This window comes from Nycticebus coucang, chromosome 15 (assembly GCF_027406575.1).
Source record: "Nycticebus coucang isolate mNycCou1 chromosome 15, mNycCou1.pri, whole genome shotgun sequence".
In the NCBI taxonomy this organism is placed as follows: domain Eukaryota; kingdom Metazoa; phylum Chordata; class Mammalia; order Primates; family Lorisidae; genus Nycticebus; species Nycticebus coucang.
In genome coordinates this window covers 35647918-35665384 of record NC_069794.1, presented here as the reverse complement: position 1 = coordinate 35665384, position 17467 = coordinate 35647918, and positions in this window count along the sequence as shown.

The window sequence follows — 17467 nt, the reverse complement described above, 5'->3', positions numbered from 1 at the left end:
GAGAACTTTTTATAAGAACTTATTTTGTTTACAATAGAATAAAATAGTTATTTCCTGTGCCAAATTTCATAAGATGACTTTGGATGTCAGAAAATACAGCTCTGCGGACATGTATGTATATTTGAGCATAATTTTTATGTAAGTAAAGCCAAGTGTATAGAAATGTGGGAGGTTAAACATTGTAGACCAAAATATAGCAGTTATGGGCACAGGTTAGCGACATATTTAAACTTTCACAGAATTACTATAGAATTACTATATAATCACACTATAGGAAGATGAAGTGATAAAAAAGGAGCAATCATTCTCAACCCACATATATCCATTATAGTTTTTATTAATTCTTCTCAGATTTTTAAAAATAAATACCTTTGCTTATATAATTCCCTGTGTCTTTTGAAACACAGGAGAATCTTCCTCAATGTTAAAATGTATCTCTATTACTTCTTTGGGCCCAGTCAAGCTGAATTTCATGCTTTAACCATCATTTTCATCCCTGTTACTAACTGCTTGAAAACAGCTAATGCAGCCCTCAATTTCATTAATGGACGCATAATGCCCAGAACATGGGTGTTAATAGCCCCTTTCCACCCTGGGCTGGAAAGACCACATGTAGATCATTGTGTCCTCTCTCAGAAACGCATTTTATAAGGGTCATTGACAAATAGTATTACATTTGTTCAAAGGAGGATTATCAAGATGTTGAATGCCAAATGAGGGACATTAAAGAAATTGAGGGTGTTTAACCTTGAGAAGAAAAGCCCTGGGATGAAATGGGGAGATGTGATAGATCCCATCAATTATCACAAGTTTTGTCGCATGAAAGAAGCATCAGGCTGATTGTGTGCGGCTCAACCATTAGGTGGAAGTTACAGGGAACCAAGTTGCTCCTTAATCCCAGCAAACTTTCTAACAAGGAAGGTTGCCTCAAGTTTATAATAAACTCTCAATTCCCCATACCTGAGAGTGTTCAAGCAGAGACTGGAGCACCTCCTGGCAGTGTGCTTCATTGGAAGCTAAGTTGAACTAGCTGGAGTTACAAATGCAGAAGTCTGCAAGGCCCAAGCAGCTTGGTGAGAGGAAGCTGATGAGAAAGGTACTGCGGATGGATGGAGCATGGGACATGCTTGAGAGGGAGGCCTCCCAACGCCTTCACCTGGCTGAGGGCATTCACATTCCTTTCTGAAGCATTCAAAATAGGCACACACACGCACACAGTTAGCAGGTCAAACTCAGTCTATGTTCAGACTATAAGGACTAGTTCATGACCTTTAAATCTATATAATTCCTAAGGTCTCTTCCAAGGTCAAGATTTCTGCATTCTGGGACTGTGTTCAGTAACCCTGCCCTAGGGATTATATGGCATTTTTTACAGTAATCATCATGAATAACTCTTTATTTCATTTTATTTTATTTTATTTTATTTCAAATTAATATGAGAGTACAAATATTTAGGTTACATTGTTCTCATTTCCAAGATAAAGTTCAAATTGTAATTGAGTCCTTCACCCAGGGGGTGTGCTGAACACCCTCACGTTGTGCACATTAGGTGAGATCCTGACAATTGCCCTCCTACCTAAAGCTGTAGGATTTTTTTGATAGTTTACATTTTTAAAGGAAAACGTATCACCACCCCCAAACCCAACTCAAGGTGAAGCAAGAATTAATAGAGGCAGTTCTCATTAAGGGTGCTATCCATCGTTATAGGTACAAGTAAATAAGATCCTTAAAGAACTGAGGGTTCAATTAGATTTTCCCACGCAGTGATCTGCATGTGTGCATTATTTCCCCCCAATATTTGGCAAATCTCATACTTATAAGTAGTGTGGGAAAAGGAGATCAAAACTAATACCTTGAATTTGACATACTAAATATAAAATCTATTTTGACAGCAATTTTATGTATTTATTTATTCTTTAAAGACAGAGTCTTGCTCAGTCACCCAGATTGGAGAGCAGTGGCACCATCACAGCTCACTGCAGCCTCGTTTTTCTTGCCTTTTCCTACCTTCCGATGGCTGCTGCAATCCTCGCTGTTCCTGGTCTTATAGATGCATGGCTCTAAACTTTTGTGTCTTTGTCTAAACTCCTGTGTCTTTATTTGGTATCCTTCCTGTGTGTCTCTCTGTATCCAAATTTCCCTCTTCTCATAACGAAACTGGCCATTGGGTCAGTGCCCATCCTAATCCTGTATGACCTCATCTTAGTTTGATTAAACCTGCAAAGACACTGTCTCCAAATAAAGCCATAGTCAGTCACGGGTATCAGGATTAGAAATTTGAACATATCTTGGAGGAGGTGGGTGCACAATTCAACCTATAGCAATCCTTTTAACCTTCATTGTTCCAAGCAGACAGAATGTTAAACTGTGGAAACCCCCACATTTTTCCTGCTTTCTGTCCTCCCTTGAGTAGCTATAAGGGGCAGGAAAAAAAAATCAAAACCATGTCAACTAGTCTCACTTTAAAGTCATGGCCTCCAGCACTAGTGCTATTCGATAATTCTACTGCATTTTCCTAGTCAGTTCCCTTTCTCACTGTCTACCATGTCCACAAAACTCCAAGACCATGTTTTCCCTGTTAAGCTCAGCAGATAGGCTTGTTCCTCTTGCGATGAGAAAAGAGATGCAATCTGAAAAGAACTTGTAAGTCTTCCAGCACTGAACTATGAACCAACTTGCATGTTGATCCATATATTCTACCCTTCTCTCAAGTACCAAGAAGAAGCACCTGTGCTCTTTTCTGAAATCTACCCTTCCGCTTGTGTACTGGGTCCTAGCATTCCTCTCCTACCCACTCACTCATACATACCACTCTTTTCTGTTTTCCATTCTTTCTTTTTCATAATCATTTTTTTTACCTTTATTGGATCATTCCCATTAACATACAAAGATAATATTTTCCATCTAGAAAACAAAACAAGCAAAATCCTTCCTTTGATACACCTTTATTACCCTCTAGCTATTGCATCACTTCTCTTTTTTCCTCTTATAAAAGTTCTGGCAATTTTGCCTAACCTTTCTGTCTTCATTTCTTTTTCTCTCAAGAAGGTATTGTGAAGCTTTTTTTTTAATTATTAAATCATAGCTGTATATATTAATGTGATCATGGGGCACCATACAGGTATCGTGAAGCTTAAGGGTACAGACACCAGAGCCAGAATCCTTGGGTTCACTGCTTAGCAGCATGTGGTCTTGGGAAAGTTACTTAACAGTATTGCACCATAGTTTTATCCTCTATAAAATGAAGATGATAAACCCATCTCACAGGATTTTTATATAGTCAACATAATATTTATAAACCACTACCTTGCCTAACATAAAGTGGTATATAAGTTATGTGGCGTTTTCTTTTTTTTTGTTGTTGTTGTTGTAGTTATATAAGTTCTTATAAAATAAACTACCTTCTATTTAGAAATAAAGTTGCATCCCTATCTCTTCTCATATACAAAAATAAATTTAGTATAGATTTAAAAACTAAATTCACAAACTTATGAAAAATACTAGAAAAATTTTATTTTTATACTGTCACAGTAGTAAATACTTTTTAAGCAAGTCCTAAAACTTGGGTCACATATTGAAATATATTAATGAAGTTCACTATAAAGTTAACAGTCCCACAATAACTTGGCAAAAACATTAGTCAGAAAACAAGGAATATTTTGACCATTAATTACGAGTTCTAAAAACAGCAAGAAAATACAGACCCCCAAAATTAAGAATATGAACAAACAATCCATAGAAGACATACTAGTTTTCTATTGTTCCATAACAAATTACCACAGTGATCGAAAGCAACATCTATTTTCCATTTATTATCTCACTGTTTCTCTAGGTTGGCAATCCAAGTACAGCATACCTTAGCTGGGGCCTCTGCTCAAGGTCTCACAAGGCTGCAATCAAAACACTGGCTGGACTGTGTTCTCATCTGGAGGCTTGACTGGTGAAGAATCCACCTCCACACTCATTTGGGTTGTTGGCAATGGTTATTTCCTTATGGTCATAGTACTTATGCATTCCTATCATCTCTACCTGCTGCTTTTTGCTATCTGTAAACCTTGAGTCCATAGAGCTGCCTGAAGTTCACAGGGGTATGTGTGCAGGTCCTTCCACGTGGGTTTCTCCAATATGGCTACTTACTTCATTGAGCCCAAAAAAGAGAGTATTTCACTTGAAAGAAGGCCCTGTTTGTTTTGTGAGGTTTTTCCCTGAGTCAGGCCTACCAAGAATCACTGCCCTTCGGATTGAATCAAAAATCAACTTAATATTACACTTATATCTGTAAAGTTGTTTCATCTTTGTCATATTTGTTGACTAGAAGCAAGTCATAGGTCCTACCCATACTCAAGGGGAGGATTTTCTACAGGAGCAAACACCAGAGATAGTATCCATGGAACCACCTTGAAGTCTATATTCCATAGAAGAGGATACAAAAATGCCTAATAAGACTCATCTGACTTTTTTCACCTTCCAGATTGTCATAAAGAAAAAAGTGCTGATGAGAATTTGGAGTGGCAAGCAAGTTCATAAACTATTGGTGTAGTTTACATGCACACTTTCATAGTGAAAGGAGTTTGACAGCATCTACCAAAATTCAACATACACATACTCTTTTCTTGATGTCCACTGTACATGATTATAAACACCAGGATAGATATACACAAATGTTCAAAACAACATTATCATAATCATTACTTTCATAACGACAAAATTTGAAGAAAACCTAATACATCCCAAATAGAAGAAGAATTAAATAACATACAGTACATTTGCATCATGAAATATGCAACTATTAAAATTGAATGAGATAGAGCTGCATGTACTAATATATAAGGAGCTTAATAACAAGTTGTGGCTAAAAATTTAAAATGTTACACAATAAAAGCATCTTACAATACTATTTGAAAAAATTTATGCCTATGCATTCAGACATCTATACTCTAAAGTTTTAATATAGTACAGATTGTTGACAATTTCTTATTAGTTAAATATTTACAACACAGAAGTCCTTCCTGCATATTTTATATGATTTTTAGTTTTTACAACAAAGTGCTTTTTTGCATAGATTATATAAGTTTAAGCATGTCATTTTGTTACTCACTAATACGTTCTATCAAATTAAGACACTATTCTTCCATTCAAGTTTACTAAGCATTTTTAATCAAGTGGGTATTATATTTTTATTCACATATCCTTTTGATCATTAATTTCACTCCTCAATATTACTCATACAGAAATATGTGGGGTGGCGCCTATGGCTCAGTCAGTAAGGCACCAGCCCCATATACTGAGGGTGGCGGGTTCAAACCCAGCCCTGGCCAAACTGCAACCAAAAAATAGCCGGGAGTTGTGGCAGGCTCCTGTAGTCCCAGCTGCTCGGGAGGCTGAGGCAAGAGAATCGCTTTCAGCCCAGAAGTTGGAGGTTGCTGTGAGCTGTGTGAGGCCACGGCACTCTACCGAGGGCCATAAAGTGAGACTCTGTCTCTACAAAAAAAAAAAAAAAAAAAATACGTGCACTTGGATTTACATCCAAAAAATGTCTAATACTACTTTATTGTAATAGTCAAAATTAAGGTAATATCCAAGTAGTCACCAATAGAGATAAGAGTTAAATAAATTGTGTTCCTTTGACACTATAAAATGTATAGCCATTAAGAAGCAGGGATCTTTTATGTGCTTATGTTTATAATGTTCTTTTATCAAACTGCTACCTCCATTGCTACTATTTTATTTTGCATCTTTTCATCTGGTACATAAGTAAAATTAGTATATGCAGTTTTTTTGCTATTTTTTATTGTTATTAGGTTTTGATGTTAGGTTATGGTTAATATAAAAGAGTAATTATCCTTTCTTCATTTTCCAGATTTTGTGTTTAGATATACACTACATGAGGATTACCTCTTCCTTTAAAATTATGAAAGAATTGGCATATAAACTATATGAGCCTGGATGGTTTTGATCTCTTCTAATTGCCTTTTCAATTTCTTCTGTAATAACAGGGAACAAAGCAAGTACACTGGAGAAAGATGAGTGAGAAGTTCTGATTTTAGATGGAGCCTCATTTTATAAAAGCCTCAAGGTGAAAGGAACATTCTGAGATCAAGCTAAGAATGCAGGCAATTTTCTGGCAAAGACTACAGTGAATAGATGGACAGAGGAACAATGAGAGATGGAGCCTTGGGAAGGCAGGGGAAGAAGTGCCCTACAATTTGGGCAATGCCCCGGGACTCTGGATAAAAAAAGGCAAGGATAGAGTTTGCCAATCTCAGGGCTCTTAAATTTAATTCCAAACTACTTTGCTTTGGTATTAGAATTACTTGAGGTAGTGTTTATGAGAATTCTGTCTTGTTCAATAGATCAGAGAAAGAAAGAAATCTGATACAAATCGTCATGGTTTAGAAGAAGCAATGACTGACCCTCAAATCCTACCCATCTCTTGGGGACTGTCAAATAATGCATTCCTACCATCTCTACCTACTGTGTTGATTCTTCCTTTGCATGAAGACAAGTAGCTCTTAATAACACACAGTTGGACAGTGGCAATGTTCTTTTTTAAATAAATAATAATTCATTGCTTGGGAAAAAGTTGTAATGATCACTCAGAAAAGGCACATGTAATTTCTCCCAGTTTCCCCAGTTATGTTGTCAAAATTAAAAATCTAGGACTGGGAGGGCGGAGCATGATGGCGGACAGGACAGACGTGTAGCCCACCTCTCCCAAGCCACCAGGTGAGAGGAAAGGCGGTCTGGACCTTCCCTGTGTGTGGATTATTGGAGTGGACAGACAGCTGGAGATGCCCAGCGAACTGGCGGTTTGCTATATATGAGGGGTAATTTAAAATCACAGACTCTGTTGTAGAGATTCTTCCCTGTTCGGCGTGCAGGCCAGCAGGCCCCTCCCCCATGGAGGTCAGCAGCTTTTAAATGCTGACAAAATCCAATTGACAAGTAATTAATCCTGAACTGAGGGAGGCATCCGAAAGGAGAGCCACTCAAAACCACAGGGAGCTGGGCAAACTGTTGGACAATTGAAGGGAAGGGATCCTGCCCGGGAAACAGACATTTTGAACTACCCAAAAGGGCGGGCACCTTTCCCCCAGGTGTTGGAGGGGGCTGGCGGTTCAGGCTGCGCAGCGAACTGGCGGATGCCCATCCAAAACTCTGAACCATAAAACTAAGAATAAATCCCCTGAGCGCTCCAACCACGGGAACTGGCTTTGGCTTCTGGAGCCGCGAAGCTACTGAAGCCGAGGACGGGGTTTGGCTGCTGAAGCCCCTGGAACCAGCTACAGGAGATACCGCGTGAACTCAACACCACTCCCCTTAGGGCCGATTGCAGTCGCCAGTTTGCAGGGGAACCTGGGAACAGAGTGGAGGGACTTAGGAAGCATGGACACCTGCACTGAGTGGGAAGTTGGGTCGCAAGTGCTGTCCGGAAAAGAACAGCCGAGGTTGCACAATTCTTAGGCGACAAACTTTTACAGAAACTCCAAAATGGCGATCGGCCATGGAAGGTGGTTACCATGGTAACAGTATAAACTGAAAACCAGGTATAAGTCTCGAAACCACTCACAGCGCCACCTGGTGTCCTACTAAAGTTGATCCCTACAGCAGACATATAGATATTTATAGGTATATTTCTACCACAAGAATATTTTTGCAGTTGGTGCCTTTTGTTTTGTTTTGTTTTGCTTTTTTTTTTTTTTGGTTTTAGTGGGGGGTTTTTTGTGGTTTTTTTTTTTTTTTTTGCTGTTGTTTTCTTTTTGTCTGATTTTTCCTCACCATTTTCTTAGAGGAGATTTCGATAATTTTTTATTATTACATTTTATATAGATATATTTTTTATTTCTATGTCTTCTAATTTTAATTTCTTCTTTCTTCTCACTTAACATTCCTTCTAACACTACTTTTTCTCTCTTTTTTTTCCTTTCTTTCAGTTATTTTACGATTATCACTATTTTTATTGCAGTTGTTCTTATATTGCTGTTGTCGTAGCTATTGCTTGTATGTTTATGTGTTTCCGTCTGTCTCTGTATCTATGGGCCCATGTGCCTGGTAACCTTTGTATCTGTTTATTTGTTCATTTGTTCTCAATGAGCTTGGTGTTACAACCTGCAACCCTGAGCTCCTAACACCCCCCTCCACTCTCACTCCATGATCTGGAGACCTGCCCCCTCAGGAGTATAGATTCTTGGGTGAACACTCAAGAGGTGTAGACAGGACCTGGAATGCAGCTGGCCAGTGCTGACTCTGCAGCAAAGGAGTGAGAAGACAATGGTCGGCTGAGAGGGAATTACACTGGAGTGGTGGTGCCCCGAGGTGCAGAGCAACAGCCGTCTTCAGCAATAACAAGGCCCACCCCCAGATATCCTGTAGCCTCTCCTCCTGTCTTCCTGGGCAACCAGATGAGGCCAAGCATCTTCTCAGATGGCAACCACCATGGAACAGACCTGGGACTGAAACACAGGCCCCATGAGTAAAGGGTTTTCCTGAGATGGTACAGACCTGGGTGGAACACGGGGACTAGAAAACACACCCGCAAAGCCGGGAAACTCCTAGGGTGGGGCTGATCCAGAGAACCGCTCTACTGAGCCTAAGATGCACCTGGCCCTTAGGGGACCACCAGCCTATAGACAAAGGAGGCCAAGAGGCTACAGCCAACAACTGATCGTGCTGCGAATACAAACCCGCAGGACTAAAGACAGGGCCTGAGACACAGGTTCTGGGAACTCAAATCAGCCTCTCCTCTGCAGAGGAATCTGGCAAGGTCAGAAACAAACTCCCACAGGGTTGTTCACTTCACCCAGTAACATAAACTAAGGGTGGGGCTGGAACTGAGTGAACACCTCCAACCTCCATCAAGTGCCCAACGTTGACAGGCCACACCACTCCCTACTGGATAAAGACAGAGAATAGCGGCCTAGTCGAGCAGACACAGACTACCCTGTGACTTAGGCAGGTGCAAACCCCTGGAGTATCTGCTTACTGCAGACAACTGACTGGGTCACAGCCCTGTGGGGCTAGCAGCGACTGAGTGTGACAGAGCTGCATGGTGGGGAAGGAGGCAACAATCTTCCCAGACTGATCTATTTACTTGTAGCTCTTCCTGACTCCACGCAGCATGGAAGCAAGCCATTTTAGAGCACTCACCAGACCCCTGTGATCCAGTTCCCAGGGACCTCTTGAACTCTCCCACCCGAGGCAGCTGCTGACTGAGACAACTGACTTGGACCTTTTGAACTGAGTCACCTGGGGACTATCCAGGTGGTGCCCTGGGTGTGTGGTTGTAGGAAGGTTTGATTTTCCTTTTGCATTTGTTGCCTGTGGTGGGTGGGGTGACTTAATTGCCGGTATTTCTCCAAAGCTGAGACTTCAACCCAGAGTAACTGTTTCACTAGGGTCACATAGAAACCAGCTGAAAACAAGTCAGAACCACTTAGCCCCTCTACACCAAACAGGGCCCCAGTTTCTCAGGCCACAGCACTGTACGGGTCCTCGACAAAACACCAGGGGAAAATCAAAGGGAGTAAAACAATCATGGGGCGGAATCAGCAGAAAAACTCTTGTAACATGAATAACCAGAATAGATCAACCCCCCCAAGGAAAGATACGGCAGATATAATTGAAGATCCCATTCACAAACAACTGGCTGAGATGTCAGAAATCGAATTCAGAATTTGGATGGCAAACAAGATTTAAAAAATGGAATTAGGAATTCGTGGAGAAATTCAAAAGCTGTCTCAAGAATTTAACGAATTTAAAGACAAAACCACGAAAGACTTAGACACACTGAAACAAGAATTTGCAGCCCTCGAAGATATGAAAAATACAGTGGAATCCCTTAGCAACAGAATGGACCAAGCAGAAGAAAGAATCTCCGACATTGAAGATAAAGCCTTTGAACACTCCCAAACTCTCAAAGAGGAAGAGAAATGGAGAGCAAAAATGGATCACTCACTCAGAGAGCTCTAGGATAACTCAAAGAAGGCAAATATCTGTCTCATAGGAATTCCTGAAACAGATGAAGTGGCCTCACTGGGCACAGAGGCCCTTCTGCATGAAATTATGAAAGAGAATTTTCCAGACATGCCTAGAGAACCTGAAATTCAGATAGCAGATAGCTTCAGAACCCCAGGACGACTCAACCCTAATAAGACATCCCCCAGTCATATCATAATTAACTTCACTAAAGTTAATATGAAGGAGAAAATTCTCAAAGAGGCCAGGCGAAAGAAATCTATTACCTTCAAAGGGAAGAACATTAGAATGACTGCAGAACTCTCTGCTGAAACTTTTCAAGCCAGAGAGGGTGGTCATCAACGTTTAATCTCCTCAAGCAAAATAACTTTCAACCCCGGATCTTGTACCCAGCTAAACTGAGTTTCATTTACAATGGAGAAATTAAATACTTTAATGACATACATATGCTAAAGAAATTTGCCAAAACCAAACTAGCTCTTCAGGATATTCTCAGACCTATCCTCCATAATAACCAACCCAATCCTCTACTACAAAAGTAAACTCACTCAGAAACTTCAGATCAAACTCAAACTTCCACAATGGCAAAAGGATTAAAAATGCCCACTGGACTTTAAAAAACTCAATACCCCAAATTTCACCAAACTTATCAATGCTCTCCATGAATGTGAATGGCTTAAACTGCCCTCTAAAGAGACATAGGTTAGCTGACTGAATACAAAAACTCAGGCCAGACATTTGTTGCATACAAGAGTCACATCTTAACTTAAAAGACAAATACAGACTCAGGGTGAAAGGATGGTCATCCATATTTCAGGCAAATGGTATCCAGAAAAAAGCAGGAGTTGCAATTTTATTTGCGGACACAATAGGCTTTAAACCAACAAAGTAAGGAAGGACAAAAATCGTCACTTCACATTTGTTAAGGGTAAGACTCAATATAATGAGATTTCAATTATTAATATCTATGCACCCAACCAGAATGCACCTCAATTTATAAGAGAAACTCTGACAGACATGAGCAACTTGATTTCCTCCAACTCTATAATAGTCGGAGATTTTAACACTCCTTTGGCAGTGCTGGATCGATCCTCCAACAAAAAGCTGAGTAAAGAAATTCTAGATTTAAATCTAACCATCCAGCATTTAGATTTAGCTGACATCTACAGAACATTTCATCCCAACAAAACTGAATACACATACTTCTCATCAGCCCACGGAACTTACTCCAGAATCGATCACATCTTAGGTCACAAGTCTAACCTCAGCAAATTTAAAGGAATAGAAATTATTCCATGCATCTTCTCGGACCATCATGGAATAAAACTTGAGATGAGTAACAACAGGAATCTGCATACACATACAAAAACATGGAAGTTAAATAACCTTATGCTGAATGATAGCTGGGTCAGAGATGAGGTCAAGAAGGAAATTGCCAAATTTCTGGAACAAAACAACAATGAAGACACGAACTATCAGAACCTCTGGGACAAAGCAAAGGCAGTTCTAAGAGGGAAATTTATAGCACTGCAAGCCTTCCTCAGGAGAACGGAAAGGGAGGAAGTAAGCAACTTCATGGGACATCTCAAGAGATTGGAAATGGAAGAACACTCCAACCCCAAATCCAGTAAAAGAAAAGAAATAACCAAAATCAGAGCAGAACTAAATGAAATTGAAAACAAAAGAATAATACAACAGATCAATAAATCAAAAAGCTGGTTTTTTGAAAAGGTCAACAAAATAGATAAACCTTTGGCCAACCTAATCAGGAAAAAAAGAGTAAAATCTCTAATCTCATAAATCAGAAATAACAAAGACGAAATAACAACAGACTCCTCAGAAATCCAAAAAATTCTTTTTTTTTTTTTTTTTTTTGTAGAGACAGAGTCTCACTTTATGGCCCTCGGTAGTGTTCCGTGGCCTCACGCAGCTCACAGCAACCTCCAACTCCTGGGCTTAAGCGATTCTCTTGCCTCAGCCTCCCAAGTAGCTGCGACTACAGGCGCCCGCCACAACACCCGGCTATATTTTTGTTGCAGTTTGGCCGGGGCTGGGTTTGAACCCGCCACCCTCGGCATATGGGGCCGGCGCCCTGCTCACTGAGCCACAGGTGCCGCCCCCAAAAAATTCTTAATGAATATTACAAGAAACTTTACTCTCAGAAATACGAAAATCTGAAGGAAATCAACCATTACTTGGAAGCACGTCACCTTCCAAGACTTAATCAAAAACAAGTGGAAATGTTGAACAGGCCCATATCAAGTTCAGAAATATCATCAACCATACAAAATCTCCCCAAAAAGAAAAGCCTGGGACCAGATGGTTTCACGTCAGAATTCTACCAAACCTTTAAAGAGGAATTAGTACCTATATTACTCAACCTGTTCCAAAAGGTAGAAAAAGAAGGAAGACTACCCAACACATTCTATGAAGCAAACATCACCCTGATCCCCAAACCAGGAAAAGACCCAACAAGAAAAGAAAATTATAGACCAATATCACTAATGAATATAGATGCGAAAATATTCAACAAGATTCTAATAAACAGAATCCAGCAACATATCAAACAAATCATACATCATGACCAAGTCGGTTTTATCCCAGGGTCTCAAGGCTGGTTCAATATACGTAAATCTATAAATGTAATACAGCACATAAACAAATTAAAAAACAAAGACCATATGATTCTCTCAATCGATGCAGAAAAAGCTTTTGATAACATCCAACATCCATTCATGATCAGAACACTTAAGAAAATTGGTATAGAAGGGACATTCCTTAAACTGATAGAGGCCATCTACAGCAAACCCACAGCCAATATCAAATTGAATGGAGTTAATTTGGAATCATTTCCACTTAGATCTGGAACCAGACAAGGCTGCCCATTGTCTCCATTGCTCTTTAGCATTGTAGTGGAAGTTTTAGCCACCGCAATGAGGGAAGAAAAGGCGATCAAGGGTGTCCACATAGGGTCAGAAGAGATCAAACTTTCACTCTTCGCAGATGATATGATTGTATATCTGGAAAATACTAGGGACTCTACTACAAAACTCTTAGAAGTGATTAAGGAATATAGCAGTGTCTCAGGTTACAAAATCAACATTCATAAATTGGTAGCCTTTATATATACCAACAATAGTCAAGTTGAAAAAACAATTAAGGACTCTATCTCATTCACAGTAATGCCAAAGAAGATGAAATACTTGGGAGTTTATGTAACAAAGGATGTGAAAGATCTATATAAAGAGAACTATGAAACTCTAAGAAAAGAGATAGATGAGAATGTTAACAAATGGAAAAATATACCATGTTCATGGTTGGGAAGAATCAACATTGTTAAAATGTCCATACTACCCAAAGCAATATATAATTTCAATGCAATCCCCATTAAAGCTCCACTGTCATACTTTAAAGATCTTGAAAAAATAATACTTCATTTTATATGGAATCAGAAAAAACCTCAAATAGTCAAGACATTACTCAAAAATAAAAACAAAGCAGGAGGAATCACGCTACCAGACCTCAGACTATACTACAAATTGATAGTGATCAAAACAGCATGGTACTGGCACAAAAACAGAGAAGTAGATGTCTGGAACAGAATAGAGAACCAAGAGATGAATCCAGCTACTTACCGTTATTTAATCTTTGACAAGCCAATTAAAAACATTCAGTGGGGAAAAGATTCTCTATTTAACAAATGGTGCTGGGTGAACTGGCTGGCAACCTGTAGAAGACTGAAACTGGACCCACACCTCTCACCATTAACCAAGATAGACTTTCACTGGATTAAAGATTTAAACCTAAGACGTGAAACTATAAAAATACTAGAAGAGAGTGTAGGGAAAACCCTTGAAGAAATTGGGTTTGGCGAGATTTTTATGAGAAGGACCCCCCAGGCAATTGAAGCTGCTTCAAAAATACACTATTGGGATTTGATCAAACTAAAAAGCTTCTGCACAGCCAAGAACACAGTAAGTAAAGCAAGCAAACAGCCCTCAGAATGGGAGAAGATATTTGCAGGTTATGTCTCCGACAAAGGTTTAATAACCATAATCCACAGAGAACTCAAACGCATTAGCAAGAAAAGAACAAGGGATCCCATCACAGGCTGGGCAAGGGACTTGAAGAGAAACTTCTCTGAAGAAGACAGGCGCACGGCCTTCGGACATATGAAAAAATGCTCATCATCTTTAATCATCAGAGAAATGCAAATCAAAACTACTTTGAGATATCATCTAACTCCACTGAGACTAGCCTATATCACAAAATCCCAAGACCAGAGATGTTGGCGTGGATGTGGAGAAAAGGGAACACTTTTGCACTGCTGGTGGGAATGCAAATTAATACATTCCTTTTGGAAAGAGATATGGAGAACACTTAGAGATCTAAAAATAGATCTGCCATTCAATCCTGTAATCCCCCTACTGGGCATATACCCAGAAGAACAAAAATCACACCATAACAAAGATATTTGTATCAGAATATTTATTGCAGCCCTATTCATAATTGCTAAGTCATGGAAAAAGCCCAAGTGCCCATTGATCCATGAATGGATTAATAAATTGTGGTATATGTACACCATGGAATATTATGCAGCCTTAAAGAAAGATGGAGACTTTACCTCTTTCATGTTTACATGGATGGAGCTGGAACATATTCTTCTTAGTAAAGTGTCTCAAGAATGGAAGAAAAAGTACCCAATGTACTCACCCTTATTATGAAACTAATGTAGGACCTTCACATGAAAGCTATAACCCAGTTACAACCTAAGAATAGGGAGAAAAGTGAAAGGGAGAGGATGGAAGGGGGAGAGAGGGGAAAGGAGGGGGATTAATGGGATTACACCTGCGGTGCATCTTACAAGGATATATGTGAATCCTAGTAAATGTGGAATGTAAAGTTCTTAGCAAAATAACTAAGAAAATGCTACAAAAGCTATGTTAACTAATGTGATGAAAATGTGTCAAACGATCTATGAACCAAGTGTATGGTTCCCCACGATCATACTAATGTACACAGCTATGGTTTAAAAAAAATAAATTAATTAAAAATAAATAAATAAATAAATAAAAATCTAGGACTGGTACAGTGCTGTTACAGTGCTATTCACAGTTACATGGTTCTTCATTCACGTTCTTTCTCTGCTCCAGGATCCAATTCAGGTGATCTTGTACATTTTAGTTGGCACATCTCCTTAGCCTCCTCCTGCCTATGACAGTTTCTCCATCTTTCTTAATTTTTTGCCCTCTGAGAGTCTTAAAGATTATTGTCCAAGTCAAATGCTCTTCAGTTTGTGTTTGTCTTGTACTTTCTCATAATTGGAGTGAAATTATGGGAATAACATTGCAGAGGTGAGTTGTCTTCTCATCATGAGATAGATACCAGAGGACACATGATATCAACATGACCTATCACTAGTGATAGAAACCCTACTCTCTCAGTTAAGGTGGTATTTTCCATGTGTCCTTATTAAAAAGTCATTATTTTCTTCAGAGAAGCTTCTGTTCAAGTCTCTTGCCCACAATGAAATGAGATTACTTTTTCTTTTCTTATTAATAAGTTTGAGTTCTCTGTGGATTCTTGTTATTAGACCTTTGTCAGAAGCATAACCTGCAAATATCCTCTCCCATTCTGAGGGCTATCTACTTGCTTTACTTACCATGTTCTTGGCTGTGCAGAAGCTTTTTAGTTTGATCAGATCCCAGTAGTGTAGTTTTGGTGCTGCTTCAATTGCCCGGTGCGGGTCCTCCTCATAAAGTATTCTCCCAGGCCAATTTATTCAAATGTTTCTCCTGCACTCTCTCCAAGAAACTTTATAGTTTCATGTCTTAAGTTTAAATCTTTTATCCAGTGAGAGTCAATTTTTGTTAATGGTGAAAGGTGTGGGTCCAGTTTCAGTCTTCTACAAGTCACCAGCCAATTCTCCCAGCACCATTTGTTAAATAGGGAATCTTTCCCCCAATTTATATTTTTGATGGGCTTATCAGAGGTCAAATGACAATAAGTGTCTGGGTTCATCTCTTGGTTCTCAATTCTGTTCCATACATCTACATCTCTATTTTTGTGCCAATATCATGCTGGTTTGATCACTATAGATTTATAGTATAGTTTGAAGTCTGGTAGCGTGATTCCTCCTGATTTGTTTTTATTTCCAAGTAATGCCTTGGCTATCCTCTGAAGAAGATAGTCACATGGCCTACAGACACATGAAAAAATGCTCATCTTTAATCATCAGAGAAATGCAAATCAAAACCACTTTGAGATTTCATCTAACTCCTATAAGACTGGCTCATATAACAAAATCCCAAAACTACAAACGTTGGCATGGATGTGGAGAAAAGGGAACACTTCTGCACTGCTGATGGGAGTGCAAGCTAATATGTCCCTTTTGGAAAGAAGTATGGAGAATACTCAGGGATCTGAAAATAGGCCTAGATCAAATAGGCCATTTGATCCCACAATTCCTCTACTAGGTGTATATCCAAAAGACCAAAAATCACTTTATAACAAAGATATTTGCACCAGATTGTTCAGTGCAGCTCAATTCATAATAGCCAAGAGAAGCCCAAGTGCCCATCGACCCATGAATGGATTAATAAATTGTGGTATATGTATACCATGGAATATTATGCAGCCTTAAAAATATGGAGACTTTACCTCTTTTATGTTTACATGGATGGAGCTAGAACATATCCTACTTAGTAAAGTATCTCAAGAATGGAAAAAAATATATCCCATGTACTCAGTACTATTACAATCAGTAATAGTACTAATTTACAATCACTCACACTTTCATATGAAGAAAAGACACAATTGTGGCCCAAGATGAAGGAGGGAGGAAAGGGGATGTGAAGGGAGTGGGGAGATCAGATCTAGGGAGGGGGAATGGTGAGATCACACCTATGGTGCATAATGCAAGGGTACATGTCAGATCTATTAGTATAGAGTATAAATGTCTTAACACGATAACTAAGTAAACGAGATGAGGTATATATTAATCAGTGTGATATAAGAATTCCTAATTCTATATGAAATCAGCACTGTGTACCCCATAAATGCGTTAATGTATACATGATCTATGTGTTTATGATTTAATAAAAAATAAAAAAGTCATTATTTGACCCATTCTAGTCTCTGTTTTCAGAAGCCAGTCACTAAGTACAAACTACACTGAAAGAGAGAGGAATTGAGATCCATCTCCTGAAGGGGGATTATTTACATACATTGCTTGAAAATCTTCTATAAGAAAGATTTTTTCCCTTCTCTTCCATGTATTTATTTACTCGATCATTTTTTTAGAAGTATGGTCTCTTGAATGTTTACTTATTAGATTAAAATCAAATTATGTCATTATTTTTTGGCTCAAAGTTAACATTTTTTAACAAGTCACGTGGATTAGTTTGTTACCCTTATGTCCATCCTACCACATGTGCCTGAATGTAGGCACATGTTGTATAGAATTCCTTTCTTTTCCTCAATAGCATCTAGC